This window comes from Gekko japonicus, unplaced genomic scaffold, assembly GCF_001447785.1.
Source record: "Gekko japonicus isolate JY-2015 unplaced genomic scaffold, Gekko_japonicus_V1.1 scaffold637, whole genome shotgun sequence".
NCBI classification, from domain to species: Eukaryota; Metazoa; Chordata; class Lepidosauria; order Squamata; family Gekkonidae; genus Gekko; species Gekko japonicus.
This window is the reverse complement of record NW_015172573.1, coordinates 339,224-362,315: the sequence shown is the minus strand read 5'-3', so window position 1 is coordinate 362,315 and position 23,092 is coordinate 339,224. Positions and strand designations below refer to the sequence as shown.

Below are 23,092 nucleotides of genomic sequence, written 5' to 3'. Positions count from 1 at the left end.
CGGAGCCTGGTGGACAGCGAAAGCGGCAAGTGGCAAAGATGGCATCCGGGTACATCGGAGGCGGAACAGGCGTCGGCGGAGAGGCGGAGCCAGGACACGCGAGCGTGGACGGCGCAGGCGGGGCGGAGCCGCGAAGACTGAGCCAAGGCCGCGCCGGAGCATGCCGTGTGACAGAAGGGCCCGACTGATCCGCCACTGAAAGACCGCCAGAAAGGAGCCAGAAGCCGAGTGACGCCAAAGTCGACGTAGCCGACCTGGGAGAAAAACCCCTCCACTGGGTGCCGGTAGGGATTGTCCCCACCCTAATAATTGTGGCCATAGGTTAGGGATAAATGAGTAACTAGCCGCTCAGAGACCCCTGAGGGGGTTAGAGCGGGGTAGTAAGCTGAAAGAAATAAAAATAAATAAATACTAGCCATGGTGACTGAGGGGAACCTCCACGTTCAGAGGCACTAATACTCTGAATTCCAGAGCCAGGAGGCAACATCAGGAGAAGGCCTTGGCCTCTATGCCCTGTTGATGGCCCTCCAGAGGAACTGGCTGGCCACTGTGTGAGATGGGATGCTGAACTAACTAGATGGACCATTGGTCTGGTCTGATCCAGCAGGGCTCTTCTTATGTTCTTATATTTTTTAAAAATGAGCTGCATATAGACAGGGTAGTGATCAAAGTGCTGGAATGGAACTAGGAGGTGCTAAATACAAACGTCCATTCAGTCATTAAACTTACTGGGTGATTTTTTCCCCCCAGCCTAGCCTACCTCACAGTTCCTTTGGAAATGAATACATTCATAAGAAATAAGAAACCCAGTGTGGTGTGGTGGTTACCCCATCGGAATAGGATGTGGGACACTCAGGTTTGACTCTCTACTCTGTCGTGGAAGTTTACAGGGTGACCTTGGGTTTAACCTAGAAGAAGAAAGAGAGATTGGATTTATACCCCGCCCTTCACTCGGAATCTCAGAGCGGCTTACAAACTCCCTCCCCACAACAGACACCCTGTGAGGTAGGCGGGGCTGAGAGAGCTCTGAGGGAATTGCCCTTTCAATAACAGCTCTGACAGGACTATGGCTTGCCCAAGGTCATCCAGCAGCTGCAAGTGGAGGAGTGGGGAATCAAACCCGGTTCTCCCAGATTAGAGTCCACACACTTAACCACTACACCAAACTGGCTCTCTTACAGGGTTGCTGTGAGGATAAAATGGAGGAGAGGAGAATGAATAAGCCACTACCTGTCCACATTGGGGAGAAAGGGGGGGATATACATGAAGTAAATAAATAAATGAAATTGGCCCCAAACCCATCCTCTCCTACTCTTTCTTTCTATCCCCTCAAAGCCAGACTTTCTCATTCTAACATCTCAATACCAGTGGTATGCTTGCCAACCTCCAGGTGAGACCTGGAGCTCTTCTGCTATTGCATTTGATCTCCAGAATACAGAGATCAATTACCCCGGAGAAAATTGCTGCTTTGGAGAATGGCTGAGGTCCCTCCCCTTGCTGAATCCTGCCATCTCGAGGCTCCGCCCGCAAAACCTCCAGGCATTTCCCAACTCAAAGCTCGCAACCCTACAGAAGGAGCCATTTTGGTGTAGTGTTTAAGAATGGCAGACTCTAATCTGGAGAACCGGGTTTGATTCCCCACTCCTCCACATTCAGCCAGCTGGGTGACCTTGGGTCAGTCACAGTTCTCTCAGAGCTCTCTCAGCCCCACCTACCTCACAGAGTGTCTGTTGCATGGAGGGGAATGGAAAAGAGATTGTAAAATGCTCTGAGACTCCGAGTGAAGGGTGGGGGATAAATCCAACTCTTCTTCTTCAGAGTGGTGTACCGGTTTAGGGTGTCAGGATCCAACTCTTCTTCTTCAGAGTGGTGTACTGGTTTAGGGTGTCAGACTACGATCTGGGAGACTTAGGTTCAAATCTCTATTCTGACATGGAAGCTTGCTGGATGACCTTGAGCCAGTCACACACTCTCAGCTTAACCTACCTTACAGGATTGTTGTGAGGATACAATGGAGAAGGGCTAAATGTTTTAAGCCACTTTGGGTCCCCAACTGAAGAGGAAAGTAGGGTATAAATGCAGCAAAATAAATCATTTTTCATGGTAGGTTTTTAAAAAATAATAAGGAATTATTAACTTTCCAAGGAATTTAGTTTCCAGTGGATTGAACTGTTCGAACTGAAAAAAGGGTAATCTCGGAATTGTGTACCAGGGCAGAAAAAGACCTGCTGAAAATGAAACTGGGACACAGCTATTAATAGGCATTATGCTTTTCGTTTAAAAAATGAAAAACTGGGACAGTTTAACGCCATTATCCTATGGTCAAGACAAAAAAATTAAAAAGGGAGACCGGCGATAGCATGCGTGGGCACCCCAGATTGGCGGTGAATTGGAAGCCATCTGATAAATTCATTTAATTCAGATTCCCGTTCTCTTAAGCGGTTTGCTCTGAGGAGAAAAAGCACGGGATCACATGCTGGGTTGCTGGGATGTGGGAACGTCTGGCTTGAGAGTTACATCTGGGACACACCAATTGGTGGCACCGTTGGAGAAACCACTTCTCTCCAGGGTCCAGACCAAGTGCATAAAGGACTTGAGGGGGGGAATGCAGAGGACCATGCAAGACACCATGTAGGCCACTGGGGCAGAGATGGTTCTACCTTGTCGTGAGGCGAGGCAGATTAAGGACAGCCAATTAGGAGATAGATGATTTGTGGGGCAACATCCACTTGGACGGTCTCTTGTGCCAGCCTCCCAAGGTGAATAGGAGCCGCAACAGGAAGGCTTAGCTCATGTTCATGTCAACAAAGCATGCAGAAGAGAACTGTGCTGTGAATTGCACACCAACTGTGTGCGGGGATTTTTGTGGATTTTCTGCTCCGGGCATTAAAATGTCTCGGGCCAACATAGGAGGCTCTCTGTGGCCACATGGACAGCAAAAAAGGGTGTAGTAAACTTTGTCATTGTGCTTGCAAGAAAGAAGGGGCAGGGCATGCCCTGAATAGGGTGCAACTTTGGTTGTTGTGGCACAAGCAGAGGCCTGCAATGAAGGCCCATTTTACGCATTACGGAAACAAATCTGGGTTTGCAATCAAGCAGATGCTTAACCAGAAGCCACCACGAATGCTTCCTCTAAGCTGTGGTGTCATGTGAGCAAAAATTCTACTTTGTGAGCTACTGGCATGAAAGTTGTGAGTGAGCGATTTGGCTGCTGCATAAATTAGTTTGCTCTGGAGCCATTCCTTCCTGAGCTAAGACAAAAATGTGTGAGCCGGAGGCTAAAAAACTGAGCTAGCTCACACCAACTCAGCTTAGAGGGAACACTGCAGTGCCAACCACACCTTTCAGACTAGCGTATCTGCATATACGTCTGCAAACACATATACGTCCCATTTTATATTTTGGGGTTTATACTGAAAACAGATGGAAAGCCGATGTACACAATGTGTGTGACGAGGTCCCAAAACTGCAGAAGCGCCCAAAGAAAATGGCCTGCTTACTGGGACAGGTGCGAGCACAGTGCAGTGGTTGGCATGTCAGACATGGGGAGATCCAGGTTCGAATCCCCACTCTGACATGGAAGCTTGCTAGGTGACCTTGGGCCAGTCACACACACCCTACATAACCTACCTCACAGGGTTGTTGTGAGGATAAAATGGAGGTGAGGAGAGGGATGTAAAGCCGCTTTGGGTCCCTGTTGGGGGGAAAGGCTAGGTACACATGAAGTGAATAAATAAATAGAACTGGTCTGAGGCTGAGCTGAAAACATGATCCTCAAATCAAAATATTCTTTAAAGACACTTCTGATCCACAGAACTTACATCCAGGGTATTAAACCTGGCCACAGCTCTTCAAAGCTCAAACCACGGAGTGGGTAGCTCTAAACCACAGGATTACTCATACCTGTGAGCAGGGAGGCAGAGTGTCTTACCTGATAAAACACATCCCAGTGCATCTCAAATTAGCAAGGACCTCTCCCAGATCAGAAGGTGGTGGTTCCAGGAAAGTGCCTTCTTATTTATTTTTAGAAATGCACCATGTAGTCCTTTGGTCTTGAAGTTCTCCTCACTTTCGATGGAGTTCAACTGACCGTTGCTGACTCAATTAAAAGCCTTGGGGTTAGACTGGATAGAGCTTTCATTACTGGAGAAGAAGCAAGTTAATGCAGCCGCAAGAAAATGATTTCTAGTAACTCAGGCAAGCCTGTAAGATGTCTGAACTGGCCACCTGAATCGATGCCACAGTAACACCAAGACTAGATCCCTGTAATACACTAGATATTGCTCTCCCCTCAAAATCACCTTGAGCTCCAACTGGTCCATAATGCCACAGCTTGGCTGTATGCAGGAGTTAAACAGAGCATGCATCTTACTCCCAGTCCGCAGACACTCCATCGGCTGCCCATTTGCTACCGGGCTCATGTTAAGAAGAAGAAGACGAGATTGGATTTATACCCCGCCCTTCACTACCCAGAGGACTCTCAGAGCGGCTCACAATTGCCTTTCCCTTCCCCTCCCCACAACAGACACCCTGTGAGCAGGGCCGGCTCACTCACTAGGCGAACTAGGCGATCGCCTAGAGTGGGACTGCCCTTAGGAGCACCAAACTGCACCCGGCCACGTACTCTGGGAGTTTCTTGATTATTTGTGTTTTTCATTCTTCCTAAAATGCATTTATTTTTTAAAATTGGTGGGCGCACTGGGGTGGGGGAAGAAGGGATCCTCGCCTAGGGTGCAAAATAAGCTGGAGCAGGCCCTGCCTGTGAGGTAGGTGGGGCTGAGAAAGCTCTTTCGAGGACTGCGCTTGAGAGAACAGCTCTGAGAGAACTGTGTGACTGACCCAAGGTCACACCAGCAGCCGCATGTGGAAGAATGGGGAATCAAACCGGGTTCCCCTAGACCAGAGTTCACACTCCTAACCACTACACCAAACTGTCTCTCAGTATAAAGTATTGGTTACAGGGTTGCCAACCTCCAGGTGGCACCTGGGGATCTCCCACTATTACAGTTGATCTCCAGAGAACCAATATCAGTTCCCCTGGAGAAAATGGCCGCTTTGTATGGTGGACTCTATACCCTGCTGAGGTCCCTCCCCTCCCAGACTCCATCCTTCTCAGGCTCCACCCCCAAAATCTCCAGGTATTTCCCAACCCACAGCTAGCCACCCTAACTGGCTATCACATTCAAAGCCCTTCATGACCGTGGCCCCTCCTATTTGCGGGACCACTTTTCCCTCTATGGTCCACCATGATGACCTAGTTCATGTCAGCAGAGGCTTCTGCAGGGGCCACCCTGCAAATGGGGGAAATCAACAACTGTCTGTACATGGCCTTTCTCCTTTGTGGCTCCCGCCTTGTGGAACAGCCTTCCGTGAGGAAGTCACAGGAACACTCCCGCTCCCCTGGCCTTCCACACTGTGCAGAACGGAACTATCCAAGAGGGCTTCTCTGCGCAGGCAATAGGGTTACACTGTACAAAGCGTAGTGCCAGTTTGGTGTGGTGGTTAAGTGCGCGGACTCTAATCTGGGAGAGATCTTGGAGTTGTAGTAGATAACTCACTGAAAATGTCGAGACAGTGTGTGACTGCAATAAAGAAGGCCAATGCTATGCTGGGGATTATTAGGAAGGGTACTGAAAACAGATCAGCCAATATCATAATGCCCCTATATAAATCAATGGTGAGACCTCATTTGGAATACTGTGTGCAATTCTGGTCACCACACCTTAAAAAGGATATTATAGCTTTGGAAAAAGTGCAGAAAAGGGCAACTCGAATGATAAAAGGGTTGGAACACTTTCCCTATGAGGAAAGGTTAAGGCTTGGAGAAACAACGACTGAGGGGTGACATGATTGAGGTTTATAAGATTATGCATGGGAAAGAGCAGGTAGAGAAAGAGGTACTTTTCTCCCTTTCTCACAATACAAGAACTCGTGGGCATTCCATGAAATTGCTGAGCGGTCGGGTTAGAACGGATAAAAGGAAGTACTTCTTCACCCAAAGAGTGATTAACACTTGGAATTCACTGCCACAGGAAGTGGTGGCGGCTACAACCATGGACGGCTTCAAAAGGGAATTAGATAAGCATATGGAGCAGAGGTCCATCAGTGGCTATTAGCCACAAGGTATAGATAGGGGCTCTGGGGCAAGTGATGCTCTGTCTTCTTGGTGCTTGGGGGGGTCAACAGTGGGATGGCTTCTAATGTCCTGGCCCCACCGGTGGACCTCCTGATGGCACTGGTATTTCTGGCCACTGTGTGACACAGAGTGTTGGACTGGATGGGCCTTTGGCCTGATCCAACATTGGCATCTCTTATGTTCTTATGTTCTTATGTTCTTAACCGGGTTTGATTCCCCACTCCTCCACTTGCAGCTGCTGGATGACCTTCGGCAAGCCATGGTTCTGTCAGAGCTGTTTTTGAAAGAGCAGTTCTCGAAAGAGCTCTCTCTCTGCCTCACCTACCTCACAGGGTGTCTGTTGTGGGGTGGGGAAGGGGAAGGAGTTTGTAAGCCACTCTGAGACTCCGAGTGAAGGGCGGGGGTATAAATTCAGTCTCCTCTTCTTCTTCAAAGAGGTTCACAAACTTTCTTGGATAAATTATTAGGGACAGTGGCCTATACTGCTGTGTAAAGTTTATTCTAAGTAGGTTCCTGTTATATAATTTTTGTACCGCTTAATGTGTCATGTGAATACTTGCTTCAGTGCTTTCTGGTGACTCCCGACTTTTAGACTCCTAATGCACTGGTTGATGAATGTCCCATGTTTTTTATTGTACTGACTCACTATGTGTAACCTATATAGAGTCCATGTGAGAAAGCTGTGACTATTGTAACTGTTGAATTTCTAGTTTATTGTACTAGACTTATATAATATCTGCAAAAATTGAAATAAAAAAAAAATTATAAATAAAAAGAAAGAAAGGTGTGACTACAAATTGTGTAAATAAAATAAGTAAATAGACACAATAAAATTAATGACCCAGTCCTCGATTTCAGCATTTAAATGAGCACGATGAGCCCCCCCAAACTGCTGTACCTTCCCAGAGCTGCCATTTGGGGCCTTGTGATGCCTGCCACAAACCAGTCCGCAAAATTGCTCTGGTGTAGGAGAGGATAGGCTGATGCCCCACTGCTGGCAAAAGCCATCACTACTAAGTGCGCAGCCGCCCCACTGCTAGGCAGGGTGTGGTAGCAAACCTCTGGCGGCAGATCTGAGGCTACCGTTATAAAGGGCACCACACAATTGGCCTTGATCGGTGGGCGGTAAGTGAAGGGATTGCAACTGAAACAGAACGAGAGGCCCAGTGCTGCAGCCTCAAGCTGTTGTGCCATGACCGCTTCCCACATCCATGGCAATAGTCTCCAAATTGTGCGCCACCTGAATTAAAGAACAAAAGCTTCCTATGACCGTAAAACATGGCAAACCCCCCCCCCCGCATGCTCTTATCTCTGTACCGTCTGCTTCCTTCCAGTCAGCCTCCACAGGTAAGGGGGAAGCGGCAGAAATTTCGTCCAATCTCTGCAAAAATGTATAAATTGTTTTCTTCCATGCAGAGGGTTTTCTCCGCTATGGCACCCATGCTGGAGTGCAGTGTTTGGAACATCTACTCAACATTAGGGTCAAACTGTGTCCCAATCTTCTTTTCCCAAGCCAATCTTCTTTCTCAAGCCAGCTTTTCCTCCCTTCATTTTAGGTTCAAGCACCACATTATCACGCCATCTGGATGAGAAGGCACGCATTTTCCAAGGTCGCATGAACATAAGAAGAGCCCGCGGGATCTGACCTGAGGCCCATCTAGCCCAGCATTCCGCTCACACAGTGGCCAACAGTGGCTACCTCTAGGAAGCCCACAAACAGGAAGCCTGCGACAGCGTCATCCTGCAACTGATATACAGAGGCATGCTCCTTCAGGTACTGGAGGGAGTTGATATCCGTCATGATTAGTCGCCCCTGATAGCCCAGTCCTCCATGAATTGGTCTACTCCCAGAGGTCATTTCAGGGGGGGTCGCGGGAGATCGCAGTTCCCCCGGGTGAGGTACGGGGGCGGGGCACATGACGAAGCCCCGCCCCCTGCTTCCGGCCCTCATTCAGCTAGGAGGAGGCAGGAGAAGAGGGAGGGTAAGTTGCTTCCTCCCCGCCTCTCCCCACCCCTGCCTGCCTGGGGCCAGGGAGGGCCTTTGCAGGGCTTCCTTGCACTCCCGCCGGCCTTGCAGGTCCACTGCCGGGCCCCTCATGGGGCTCGGCAGTGGAGCTGCAAGGCCGCCGGTGGCGGCCGGGACCGTTGGGGGCGGGGTGTGTGGCCTTATGACACACTTCCGGTGATGTCAGGGGGTGTGGCCTTATGACACACTTCCAGTGATATCAGGGGGTGTGGCATATGCTAATGAGTTATGCTAATGAGTTCCCCTAGCTCTTTTTCTACGAAATGACCCCTGTCTACTCCCCTTTAAAATCTTCCAAATTGGTGACCATGATCACATGCTCTGGCAGGGAGTCCCACAAATTAATTATGTGCCCTGCTGTGTAAAGAAATACCTCCTTTTGTCTGTCCTGAATTTACAACCCTTCAGCTTCCCTGGATGACTCCGGCTTCTAGTATTATGGAAGAGGGAGAAAAGCTTTTCCCTGTCCACTCCCTCCACACCATGCATAATTTTATAAACCTCTGTCTTGTCCCCTGGCTGCATCCACACCATTTTCCTTCTTCCAGCTCCTTGAGGCTGACATTTTTCCATCATGCTGCTGGAGAGATTTTTTTAAAAAAAATGGTAAAAAGTGTGAGAGCCCGTGGGTTTAATGGTTAGCATGTTGGACTAGGATCTGGATTCTGGAAGGGCCAGGCTCAAATCCTCCCTCTACCATGGCAGCTTTCTGGGTGATTCACTCTCAGCCTGAACTACCTACAGCAGGGATGTCAAACTCATTTGTTATGAGGGCTGGATCTGACATAAATGCGACCTTGTTGGGCTGGGCCATGTGTGTCATAATATGTAATGCCAGGCAGTGGAGATATAAATTTTATAAAGGACACAAACTGTAATGTATCCGCCATGACCACGTGCGCGACCGTTGGGCCATGCGGTCAAGCACATGTTCATAGCTTCATACTTTCGGACAATAGCCCAAGCGGATCCTAGCCGCACCAGTCAGGGGGCCGGGTCCGCAGCCGAGAGCCTATGGACTCTCGGCTACTGTAAATAACCTATAGGGTGATTAGGGGCGTGTTTTGGTGGTGGGTTTTCTGTGCTTATATACCGGTCTGCGAGCCGGGTTATTTTGTCTTGTTCTGATCTAAATAAAGTACTCTTTGCTGAATCACTCCACGTTTCCGAGTACTTTTCACTGGCAACGAAGGTGGGATTCTGACCTTTTTGAACAGACCCGGAGGAGACCAAGCAGCACCGAGCATCAATCGCCGCAGCAGCCACTCCGCTCGCCGAGGTCCCCGCTCCATCGCCCTGCGCCTCACTCCGTCAACCGCGGACCGCATCGCATCTCGCCACGCCGCTTCGCGGCTCAACTCTGCGCTTCGCTACGCCGAGCACCGCACCTCGCCACGCCACCTCCGCTCCGCTCTCCGCTTCACCTCACAGCGCTTCGCCTCGGCTCGCTCCGCCTACCAGCTCTCCGCTTGCCGCCAGCCGTCCCGCTGACAATCCCATTCCCGCCAAACGCCGCCGCGGACAAGCGCACAAGCAACTATGTCGGAGACAAACGCTTCCTCCACCTCCACCTCCTCGACTGCCGCCGTCGCCGGGACCGCGCACGAGGGAATCGCTTCCTTCGACTTGGCCCATCCCGAGCAATGGACCACTTGGGTGATGATACTCAAGAATTGCCTCGCTTGCATGAAGGTCACCGACGCAGGTATGAAGAGGTCCCATCTAATATGCTTTTTTGGGATGGACACCCTCCTCCTCTTGCAGAACCTGATCTCACCCAAGGAGGTAGAGGAGGAGAGTTTTGAGGACCTCATCGCGGCCCTCACTGCCCATCTAGCGCCGAAGCCCTCTAAGTTCGCGGCCCGCATGGACTTTTTCGCGAAGGTCCAAGCCCCAGAGGAGAAAGCGGCGGACTTCCTGGCCGCCATGCAATGTGCGTTTCTAAACCTGGATGAGGCCTTGCTGAACCAGTTCTTGGTGGGCTTACGAGAGGCAAAATTGAGAAGGCGCCTAATCCGGGAGGACGACCTCACGCTGGTTAAGGCTTTGAAGGATGCGGCCGCTTTCGAAAATGCGCATCCAGGCCCCAGCGGACACCGAGTCCACCGCACTCAAACCATAGAAGAATCAGCCGACTCCGAGGAGGACGAAGTTCTACAACTCCAGCGTCAGCCCTCGCGACCGCATCGCCCAAGAGGAGCCCCGCCAGCGAGGACTCCGGAGCCCGCCGCACCATGTGCCAGCTGCTTTCCGAGACAGCCGAAACAAAATCCACGTTTCGGTCCGGGTAGAGGGGTCCCCCTGTAGCATGGAGCTCGATACCGGCTCTGAGTTTATGATAATTTCTGAGGACACACTGCGGAGACTGTGTCCCAAGGGGGGCCACCTCTGCGAAAGCCACACTTTAGACTACAGGACTTTAATAAGAATCCGGTGGCTGTACGGGGCTGGGGCAAGTTCAAGGTGGAGTTCCAGGACTTTAAAGGAGAACTCGAGATCCTAGTGGTGGGCGGTCAGCTTTCCAGCCTCCTGGGAATGTCTTGGTTTAAACCACTGGGTTTGACCATCGGGGGGCTCCACCAGTTAAACCAGTTACGGTCTCGATTTCACGGCGGTGTGTGACGAGTTCCCGCGAGTTTTCGATGGTGCACTCGGCAAGTTCACGGGGCCACCAATCTCCCTGGACCTGGATCCCGCTGTCCGCCCCATTTGGATTAAGGCCAGGCACCCGCCCTTAACGATGAGGCCGAAAATCGAGGAAGAATTAGATAAGTTGGTGGCCCAAGGAGTGTTGGAACCGGTGGCATCGGCACGGTGGGAAACCCCCATAGTCACACCGGTCAAGCCAAACAGGGACGTCCGGATCTGTGCTGATTATAAGTGCACGTTAAACAAGGCACTGCAGGACCACGCGTACCCCGTACCGGTGGTCAGCCACGTGCTGGCAGCACTCGCGGGGGCTCGCATATTCGGCAAGCTGGACTTGGCACAGGCATATCAACAGCTGCCGGTGGACGCCGCCACAGCGGAAGCCCAGATGATTGCCACGCACGGGGGGCTTTCAGGGTCCACCGGCTCCAGTTCGGGGTATCCGTGGCTCCGGGGATTTTCCAATCTTTCATGGACTCTCTCCTCAAAGGTATCCCCGGGGTACAGCCTTTTTTAGACGACGTGCTGATCGCCGCCCCCGACGCCGCTTCCTTTGCCACCCCGACTCCGCGCCGTTCTACGACGTTTCGACCAAGCGGGGCTGAAGGTGAAGCACGAAAAATGCCTGCTCGGCGTTCACAAGGTGGAGTTCCTCGGTTTCACGGTCGACGCACAAGGCATTCACCCGACGGCGGAGAAGACAAAGGCGATCTCGAACGCTCCTGCCCCCACTTCAAAGACCGAACTGCAGGCCTTCCTAGGCCTCCTTAACTTTTATCACTCCTTTCTTCCTCTAAAAGCAGCGGTAGCGGAACCCCTCCATAGGCTCCTCGACAAGGGCGCGCCATGGGTCTGGGGCCCGGCTCAGCAGGCGGTGTTTCAGGCAGTCAAAGATCTCCTCATCTCCAATTCGGTCCTCGCCCACTTCAACGAGGACCTGCCGGTGGTGCTGGCCTGCGACGCCTCTCCATACGGGGTCGGGGCGGTCCTGGGGCACAAGCTGCCTGACGGTCGGGAGGTCCCAGTGGCCTACTACTCCCGTACCTTGTCTGCAGCGGAACGCAATTATGCGCAAATTGACAGAGGCTCTTGCTATCGTAGCCGGGGTGAAAAAATTTCACCACTACCTATACGGCCGGCCCTTCACGGTCCTTACGGACCACAAGCCTCTCCTGGGTTTGCTCGCCCCGGACCGCCAGACCCCCCAGATGACTTCGCCTCGAGTGATCCGGTGGTCCGTCTTCATGGCGGGCTACAACTACACGCTCCTTCACCGGCCCGGGAAAGCGATGGGACATGCGGACGCGTTGAGCCGCCTTCCTCTGCCAGAAACGGAGCCAGACCCGGCCCCAGCTCACCAGGTCGCGCTGCTGGAGACCCTGCCCGACCAGCCGGTCCACGTGCGAGAGGTGGCCCGTCGCACCGCCAAGGATCCGATCCTCTGCCGCGTCTTGGACTGGGTGAGGAGGGGGTGGCCGGTGGTCACGGCAGGACCTGACTTCTCGGCCTATGCCTCACGCAAAGACGAACTGTCAGCGCACAAGGGTTGTGTGTTGTGGGGAGGCCAAGTGGTGATACCGTCTCCTCTCCGAGATCGGGTGCTCTCAGCATTGCACGAGGCTCACCCGGGCGTGGTGTGGATGAAAGCCCTGGTTCGGGGTTATGTGTGGTGGCCCAGCCTTGATCAGGACATTGAAAAACTGGTGAAACAATGTCAACCCTGCCAGGCTTTCCGGCCCGCACCGCCCCGAGCGCCAGAACGAGACTGGGAATCTTCCCACAAGCCCTGGTCCCGGCTGCACTTGGACTTTGCGGGGCCGTTCCAGGGACAAATCTTTTTTATACTAGTCGACGCTTATAGTAAGTGGCTAGAAGTGGTGCCAGTGCCGTCTACCTCCTCAAAGGCGGCCATCAGAGCAATGCGCCACATTTTCAGCTCCCACGGTCTTCCGGACACTCTGGTGACCGACAACGGCACGGCGTTTACCTCCAGCGAGTTCCAGGACTTCATGAGGTACTGCGGGATCCGCCACGTCCGTCCGGGCAGCACCATTCCACCCAGCCACCAACGGCCAGGCGGAGCGCATGGTACGGACCACAAAGGAGGCGCTACGAAAGTTGGACAGCAAGGACTGGGACTACAAGCTGGCGGTGTTCCTGTTCGGTCAGCGTACGACACCTCACACCAAGACCGGCCGCAGCCCGGCGGAACTCCTGATGGGCCGCCAACTAACCTCCAGACTGGACCGACTGCATCCGGACCGGGCCCCTGAGGTGGAACCAACAACGGAGTCGCATACAGCAGCCAGAGGGTTCTTTCCGGAAGACCCGGTCTACGCTCGGAATTATGCGCAAGGGTCACCTTGGATCCCCGCACGGGTTGTAAGAGTGCGGGGACCTCGATCATACGAGGTCTCCTGTAAGCATGGCCAACTGCTCCACCGCCACATTGACCAACTGCGGCGCCGGGTCCTCCCTAACGATCCCGAGGACCTAGAGAGTACAGAGCCCGACGAAGCATCAGTCAACGAGCTGGCGCAGCAGACCCCAGTCGCCGTCCCGGCCCAGTCCGCTCCGGAGCCTCCTGCGTTGCCACCACCAACGCCACCACCAACCTCCCCGCCACGGTCCTCCGAGGCAGCCCCGACCGTTGCCCCAGAGCTGCGCCGCTCCACTAGGGCTCGGACGTCCCCAGCGTACCTCCAGGACTTCGTGTGTGGGTAGTCTGGACTATGGGGGGAAGAGTGTAAAGTATCCGCCATGACCACGTGCGCGACCGTTGGGCCATGCGGTCAAGCACACGTTCATAGCTTCATACTTTCGGACAATAGCCCAAGCGGATCCTAGCTGCACCAATCAGGGGGCCGGGTCCGCAGCCGAGAGCCTATGGACTCTCGGCTACTGTAAATAACCTATAGGGTGATTAGGGGCGTGTTTTGGTGGTGGGTTTTCTGTGCTTATATACCGGTCTGCGAGCCGGGTTATTTTGTCTTGTTCTGATCTAAATTAAGTACTCTTTGCTGAATCACTCCACGTTTCCGAGTACTTTTCACAAACACAAAGATTTTTTTAAACTTAAAATAAAAACACACTTAAAACATTAGCTCTGTAAGCTGCAGACCGACTTTTGATTTATTGACATTCACAACAGAAATCTCATGCTCAGAGTTCTGCGTCTAGGACCCAGGTTAAAACATGAAATGGCTGAGTGATTAAGAGAGTCTGGCAAAGCAAGCTATGATGCAGCAGCAGAACTGGAAGCAGAATACGGCCAGTTCCACTGCGAGCCTGATTGAAGCCCCCCGGGGGCCTGATCTGGGCCCCAGGCCGCATGTTTGACACCCCTGACCTATAGGATTGTTGTGAAGATAAATATGGAGGAAAGAACACTGAGATCCTTTAGGTCCCCACTGGGGAGGAAGGCTGATATAAGAACATAAGAAGAGCCCTGCTGGATTAGATCAGCTGTCCATCTAGTCCAGCATCCTGTCTCACACAGTGGCCAACCAGTTCCTCTGGAGGGGCAACAACAGAGCATAGAGGCCGAGGCCTTCCCCTGGTATTGCCTCCTGGCAGTGATATCCAGAGGCTGACTGCATCTGAATGTGGAAGTTCCCTTTAGTCACCAGGGCTAGTAGACACTGAAAGGCCTCTTCTCCATGAATCCATCTAATCCCTTTTTAAAGCTGTCTGTGCCTATGGTTCTCCTGCCAACCTAGCAGTTCGAAAGCAAGAAATTGCAAGTAGATAAATAGGTACCACTTCAGTGGGAAGGTAACAGCGTTCCGTGCGCCTTGGTGTTTAGTCATGCCGGCCACATGACCACGGAAACGTCTTCAGACAGCGCTGGCTTTAAAACAGAGATGAACACCACAGCCCTAGAGTCGAATCTGACTGGCTTTCGAGCAAGGGAACCTTGACCTTTACCTATGCCTATGGCCATCACTACATCCTCTGGCAGCGAATTCCACATTTTCATCACTAGCCATGTAAACAAAGCTGATAAACAATCCTGTTGTGCTACAGAGCAATAGCAGTGATTGGTTTTAAATTTTTAAATGACCTCCAGAGGTGCAGCTGGGGGGAAAGTGTCTGATGGAGGAGAAAACTCCCATGTGTGGAAACTCCATTGTCAATTTAAATGTGATGTCTCTGTGTTCACCTTCGCCACAGGGATGAATGCAAAGCCGAACCACCCCCCCCACCATGTGGAAGCAACCCTGAATCAATGAATCCGTCCCCATCTGGAGATGCAGCAGAATCACTTGTCCTCTTGGGAAGCTGCTTGTTGAATCTCTGTATGAATCACAGCTCTGACTGGCCTCCTTTCAATTAGAAGCCAAGGCCAGCATTGTGACTCACACAGAAACACAGGGGTGGCCCTCCCCACCAAGCAGAATTTTTACTCTTATTATATAATCAAAAGTTTAGGGAAGTAAAAATGACAAATGCTTTGAATTTTAATTACAGAGGGGGGAAAGCATGTCTCAGGTATTAGTAACTTGGGAAATGCCCAGCTGTAAGATTTGGGGTTTGTTCCAAAGCCTTGCCTATGGAATTTGGCCTGTGCTAAGGCCTCTCTTGGGTAGCCACCCCACCAGATCGCAGGGTTCAACTCCCCCACTTCCCAGCTTCTGTGCAGTCTCCCCCACACACACACACCCTGTTACAGACACCCTGCAGTTCATTCAACAAGGAATTGTTGCTACTGGGGGGGCAGGGGGGGCGGGGAATGCTGCAGATTTCAAGAACTGGATGAGGGGGGAGAAAGGTTTGATGTTTGAATAACAGAAACCCTCCTGGAGCCAGCTGAGCCCCTGCTGAGCATTAGTGGCAGTTCACAAAAATAAACGTCCCTGCACACGTGGCGGAGAAATCCACAGCTCCCTCTGTTCTCCTCCCCAGCCTTTCCAGGTGACCCAGATTCCTGCATGGAGCGATTACCTTGTGCCATAACAAGCTGAAAGCAAAGAGTCACCCTCCTTTCAGATATAAACAAAAAGGCCATGTGATTTTTGTTACATGGCATGGAGGGTCTGCAGTTTGGGGTGGGTGGGTGGGGGGCGTTCCTTTTCTTTTCTTTTCCACCTAAAATCAAAACCAGAGCAAGTCTTCCCTCAGCTGCTCACCTGATTCCATCCTCGGGACGAAAGCATGAAGGCATATTTTCTCAGATGATGCTATGGGCTTGCAGGGAGATTGATTTCTGAGTGTGGAGACACCAAATATCTCAAGATGTACACTTAAGGTTGCCAACTCCAGTTTGGGGAATTCCTGGCAATTTGGGGCTGGAGCCTGAGGAGGGGAGGGAATTCAGTAGTTGATGCCATAGACCAGTGGTGGCGAACCTATGGCACGGGTGCCAGAGGTGGCACTCAGAGCCCTTTCTGTGGGCACGCGTGCCATCGCCCCAGCCAGGCCCGGACCATCATTAAAGTGTTGAATTCTCTGCCAAATAATTTTAAGTAAATGAAAGCATTTGGGATTGCTTCCCTTACTTTGTTTGGATCATCTTACGTTAATGTATGAGTTGTTTTTTTCTAAAGTAAAACCTCAGTATTCAGGTTAAATTGCCGTGTTGGCACTTTGCAATAAATAAGTGGGTTTTGGGTCACAGTTTGGGCACTCGGTCTCTAAAAGGTTCACCATCACTGCCATAGACTTTACCCTCTAAAGATAGTTCCTCCAGGGGAACTGATCTCTGTAGTCTGGAAATCTGATTGTAATTCCCTTCAAAAGGGAATTAGATAAGCATATGGAGCAGAGGTCCATCAGTGGCTATTAGCCACAAGGTATAGATAGGGACTCTGGGGCAAGTGATGCTCTGTCATCTTGGTGCTTGGGGGGGTCAACAGTGGGAGGGCTTCTAATGTCCTGGCCCCACTGGTGGACTTCCTGATGGCACCTGGTATTTCTGGCCACTGTGTGACACAGAGTGTTGGACTGGATGGGCCTTTGGCCTGATCCAACATTGGCGTCTCTTATGTTCTCTTAGGAGATCTCCAGGTCCCACCTGGAGATTGGCAACCATATGTACAGTGGGAACCCTACACATACTTAATAGAAGGCAAATGCCATTGAGATCCATTTTGGCGGGTCAGCAGTGTGGCAACACAGCCCTACAGAGTGTTACTCAGATCTGTCCTTTGGTTTAAATGGGCTTAGACTGATCTGCCGGTTGCGGCAAAAATGAACAAAATTCTTCAAGTACCTGAAAGACTAACCAATTTTTATTCCGGTTTAAGATTTTCATGGATTAGAGCCCAGTTCTTCAGACGCACCTTGCTAGGTAGAAAGTTGTCAGCTACCCTGGTCCGAAAGAATTCAGAACCCTGGAATACGATTCAAATGACACAGACCAGTTGACAAGCTTTCGAAACATTCAGGACTTCTCTTCAGGCAGCATGTTACAAAAAAATAAGACGAGGATGAAGCTTCAGAACATGAAATGAAATCCTAGTGTGGTATGGGTTATGCCAGGGGTGTCAAACATAAGTCCTGGCCAGTGTTCCCTCTAAGCTGAGTTAGTGTGAGCTAGCTCATAGTTTTTCAGCCTTCGGCTCACACATCTTTGTCCTAGCTCAGGAAGGATGGCTCCAGAGCAAATGAATTTATGCTGTAGACACATTGCTTGCTCACAACTTTAATGCCAGTAGCTCACAATGTAAAAATTTTGCTCATAAGACTCCACAGCTTAGAGGGAACATTGGTCCTGGCTTATGTGGCCTGCGAGCAACTAGTGCAAGGGAGGGAACAGGAGACTGCTCAGGGAGGAATGGGCGGAGCCACTCCAATGGTGGCTTCAGCATGGTGGAACAACGTTGTTTGCAGCAGTCAAGCAGGGTGCAAGCATTTGCCCAGTCCTGCACCACTGGCTCTCCAGTCCATTGGCACATACCCCCTCAGCCCATGGGGTCTTGCAGCGGATACAACTCAGAACTCTTATCCGCTGCTGTCATTTATACAGTTTACATCTCTGGGACCTGGCATTACGTTTAATGGCACACATGCCACAGCCTGACAAATGATTTCGACACCTCTGGGTTATGCTATAGATCAGGGGTCCCCAACGTGGTGCCCATGGGCACCATGTTGCCCAGCAGCACTTTTCCTGATGCCCACCAAGTCTTTTTAGAAAGTGGGTGGGGCCACATGGGGCTGTTGCTCAGGAGGGCTTCTGATTGGCCACTGGAGATCCACTTAGCTTAGCAAATTTCTACAAATGCTGCTTTGGGAGCAGCAGCCACCACAGCCCAAGGCTCTTCACTGAGTGCCTGACAGTAGGCTGTGTGCACATTGCAAGAACATACTTTAAATCAGTGTGTTCATTTTAGAAAGGCATTCTGTTAAACAGAGCTTCTGTCTGAAATGTTGAAAAGCTGCTATCAGAGTTATGCATAACCTCACTCCTTGACATTTTGTGGTTGGCTCCGCCTCCTGCAGCAGCCATTTTATGGCTGTGCCCTGTATCAGAATCTTGAAGGCACCCACAGGCTCAAAATGGTTGGGGACCCCTGCTCTAGATATTAGCTGCAGAACTGACTTTTGGAGGACTCGAAAGCTTGCCCACTGGTATATGTCATTTGGTTGGTCCTAATAAAACATATTAAGTGGATTGGGTTCTGAATTTCTGGACACTGCTAGGTAGACATTTAAGGTGGCTCAGAGGTTAAGACACTGAGCTGCAGACTGGAAGGTCGGTAGCTTGGCAGTTTGAGACCCTAGTGCCACGTGATGGAGCGAGCTCCTGTCTCTGGCCCCAGCTCCTGCCAACCTAGGTAGATAAATAGGTACCACTTTGGTGGGAAGGTAACAGCATTCCATGCGCCTTGGTGTTTAGTCATGCCAGCCACATGATCACGGAAATGTCTCCGGACAGGACTGGCTCTTCGGCTTGGAAGCGGAGATAAGCACTGCCTCTTAGAGTCGGATTCTACTCACTTTCAAGCAAGGGAAACTTTTACCTTTAGGTAGACATTTACATGTGAGGTTTTTTTAAAAAACAGCATACACAAAGCAAGAAGGGAAGGAAAATATTCAATTATGTAACATTACTTAGCACCAGAAATAGTGGAGTCATCCCGGGTTTTATTAAGGTATTTTACTTTTATCTTTGTAAATCTTCTACCGTCTTAATAAAACCTGAGTTCCTTCAGCCTACTGGAAAGTGGACAGAGAAATTTTTCTCCCTCTCCCAAAATACCAGAACTCGAGATGAACATCCAGTGAACGTAATGGGCAGTAGATTCAGGACTGATAAAAAGGAAATGCCTCTTTACTCAACAAAAAAACCAGTGTCCCTACCATTAGAGAATGTGCTTTAAATAAATTAAGTACTGATAATACACCTTGGTGGGAAGAATGAACCTGTTGTGCAGGGACATGCAAGGAGAACCAGTCCTTCAGATTGTGTTGGCCTCAAGTCACAAATGGCTTTAAAGATCATCACCAGCACCTTAAACCGGACCTATAAATTAACCAGCAACCAGTGAAGAGACCTCTGAATGGGAATCGCATGGTCCCAGTGACTAGCTGTCAAGAATAAGGAGGCTTCAGGCAGCGAGGAAATGGGGTTGGCTCCACCAGAGGGTTTCCATGGAAACTACTTCCATACCTGACTCTCTTTCCTACCCCTTCTGCCGCAGCCCAAATGACCAGGGAGGGGTGTGTGTGTTGGATTGTAACAGAAATTCTCCAGTGGATCAGAACCATGGTCTATATATAGTACTTCTGAGCAGGTGCCAAAACCACTCCCTAAAGTACCAGCAACCAAGTCCCACATATTTGACGGTACTGTTGCTTCAAGGTGCTCTATAATTTCATAAGCAAAACAAAAACCACCCCCAGGGCTCAAATTACATGGCAGTGAGGGTCTCCTTTATCCCCTGCAAGTATTGTTTTTAGAGTGGGAGGCCTTCCTTCTAAAGTGAAAGTCATATGGGGCCAATGGTTTTCATTGCCCTCTCTCTCTCCCATCCCAGCAGAGGAGAGGGTTAGGGTTAACCCTAACCCATGTGACATCCGCTGCAGCAAAAAAGTAACAAGCACCACTGGATTCCTGCTTTTACACCTTTTTCTAAAGTAGTTTTTTTAAAGCCAAAGTCTAGGAGGGTGGGTTTGCGTTGTCTCAGACCCTTCTGAAGCCCCTGTGGCGCATGAGGTTGCCAACCTCCAGGTGGGGCCTGGAGATCTCCAGGTGTCACACTGATCTCCAGACTACAGAGATCAATTGCCCTGGAGAGAATGGCTGTTTTGGAATTAGACCCTGCTGAGGTCTCTCCCTTCCCCCAAACCCCACCTTCCCCGTGCTCCACCCTCCAAATCTCTAGGTATTTCCCAACCCGGAGCTGGCAACCTGAGGTGTGTGTCTTTCTTTCCTAAATCTACCCAAACGGAGGCCCCTTAACACGAAAATGAACCAGGTGCTGCTGCTGTTGTTTTCGTTTCCTTCTTTGCTCCCGACCTCGAAGCGGGAAAGGAGCGATTAAGCGGCGAGATTTAGCTGCCCTCAATCCTCTCCCCTGATCCAACCCCAACCAGAGGCAGCGAGCGAGAGAGCGAGCGACCTCCCCGGCTCCGATTAGCAGCAGCCGACACGTGCGCCTGGGAGTCCCATCTGCAGAGCTACCGCCGCTTCAGCCGCCGGGGCCGAGGAAGCCAGGCCGGATGGGGCCAGCCAGGCCCCGCTCTCCAGCTGTTCTTCCAGCCTCCTGGGACAAGCCCCGGGCGGCCGATTGCGCTAATTCCTCCCGGCGCTGCTGGCCCAGATCCGCCCGGGCGGCGCAGGATTAGCGTGGCGAAGCCATGTGCCGGAGAGGAGGAGCGCAGCGTGACTTCTCCGCACATGGGCAGGGACGATGCGAGGGCTGGAAAGGAAGAGGAAGGAAAGCCAGCGGTGAGTGGCGCCACCTTCCCCTCCCTCTCTCCCGGATCTTGGTATTAGACAGCGCGCCCAGCCACCACCCCAATATAGGGGGTGGTGGCCCAGCAAGGCAGGGAAGGCCAAGATCCCTGCCTCGATGCACGCCCAGGAGGCTGACACGTGAGACGAGAGGAAGATTGGGCTTGCCACTTTGTTTGCCTTGGCGCGGAGCCCGCGCCTCTGAACTGCAGCGCTTTATTCCCACTCCCAGTCGTCCCTTCCCCCCATTGCTGCGTTTCTCATGCTAGACAAGGCACACCGGTTGAGCTTCTGGTTTCCGCGCCGCTGTGAATGGCACAGAAGCTTGGCTAGAAATTGAGAGTGGCAGTTCTAGGCCGCCGTACCATTCCTGTTTTAGTTAATTGTGCCCTGCAAGGTTGGAGCAGCGACTTCTGAGAACAGCTGTTGTTGGTTTTTGCTTTCATAGCGGCACAAGAGGCAGAAGCGCAACAGGTGCGGCTTTGCCAGGAAAAAAAAATCACTGGAACTATTGCATTGTGACCTATAGCGGCCCTTCTACATTATAAGCCATTTAGAAAGCTGTATCGGTGAATTTTGTCATAGCAATTTGAACATACCGCTTTGCTAACTTCATTTTCTAATCTTTTTTTTTTCCTGCAGAAGCCAAATCTGTTTCCTGATTTACTTATTTTATTTATTGCTTCATGTTTATAGCCTGCCCTTCCCAGAAGCCAGCTTCTTTACAATCCTTCCTTCCTTTTTTTAAGAGAGAGATTGTGTGGACATGTTAAATAAAATTTATCTTGTGTGTGTCTGTGTAGGGTTGCAGTTGCACAAATTGAACATTATGGGGGGGGGGAGGATTTTGAAGCTTGCAATTTCTGGAGACGAAAAACCATATCAACAGGAAAATACGTGAACCTATACTGGTGGACCAGACTAAGTGTTCTGTTTCTAGCTGTTGGACCATCAGATGCCGCTGGGTGCACAATCAGGGCATGGAGTGGCAGCTTTGACACATTTGTTTTCCAGCAGCTGGCATTCCATGGTAGACTTCCTCTGTACATGGAGGCAGTGCCATAGACCCATCCTCCATGGATCTGACTAATCATTTTTGAAAGCCATCTAACACTGTGCCCACCACCACCTCATTTTGTGGTGGTGAATCGCACACATTATCTACAATATCATATACTCCTAATTGCCCTGACCTGGATAGACCAGGCTAGCCCAATCTTGTCACATCTCAGAAGTTAAGCAGGGTCAGCCCTGCTTAATATTTGGATGGGAAACCACCAAAGAGAAGAGATTGGATTTATACCCCACCCTTCACTACCCAAGGGAGTCTCAGAGCAGCTTACAAACTCCTTTCCCTTCCCCTCCCCACAACAGACACCCTGTGAGGCAGGTGGGGCTGAGAGAGCTCTGACAGAAACTGCTCTTTTTCAAGAACAGCTCTTGTCAGAACTATGGCTTGCCCAAGGTCATCCGGCCAGGTGCGAGTGGAGGAGTGGGGAATCAAACCCGGTTCTCGCAGATTAGAGTCCACGCACTTAACCACTACAGCAAACTGGCTCTTCACAGTCACTATGCAGAGGCAGGCAATGGCAAACGATCTCTGAACGTCTCTTGCCTTGAAAACCCCATAAGTCAACTGCAATTTGATGGCAAAAATACTCAAACCCTCCTGATTACAATAGTTCATAAATACTGGGAAAGTAAGGGATCAAGTGTAGTGTAATTAAGACACAAGCCCAAAGGGCATTTACTAGGAAGCCTTAAAGCAAGGCTTACTTTCCAGTAAAAATTGTTTCTAGAGCTTTTGGACTGCAGATTTTTAGTATGTATAAAAATATAGTTCTGGTGATGAACAGAAAGCATCTTAACCCAGCTCCCCACTCAAGGGCAGACCCATTTAGCCCAGGGGAGGGGCTCTGGCTTAGTGGTAGAGCATCTGCTTGGTATGCAGAAGGTCCCAGGTTCAATCCCTGGCATCTCCCGTTAAAAAGGACCAGGTAGTAGGTGATGTGAAAAACCTCTACCTAAAACTCTGGAGACCAGCTGGCAGTCTGAGTAAACAATACTGACCATGATGGATCAGTGTTTTTTTTTTCAGTATAAGGTAGTTTCACAAGTTCATAGGACCAAATCCATATGCACAATCCAGATCACAACTATGCATAAGCAGAGAATTAGGAGGACCACATAACAGGGCCACCATGGCTCAGAGGTAGAGCGTCTGCTTGGCATGCAGAAGGTTCCAGGTTCAATTGCTGGCATCTCTAGTTAAAGGATCTAGCAGTAGGTAATGAGAAAGACCTCTGTCTGAGACCCTGGAGAGCTGCTGCCAGTCTGAGTAGGCAATACTGACCCTGATGGACTGATCCAGTAAGAGGCA

General features: G+C 50.8%; 1 non-coding gene across 1 annotated transcript; it reads left to right on the top strand.

The window, feature by feature from the left end:
- The first annotated feature begins 22,622 nt into the window (after positions 1-22,622).
- Positions 22,623-22,694, top strand: TRNAT-GGU. The gene has a single exon. It is a non-coding gene; the product is annotated as a tRNA-Thr (tRNA).
- The last annotated feature ends 398 nt before the right edge of the window (positions 22,695-23,092 follow it).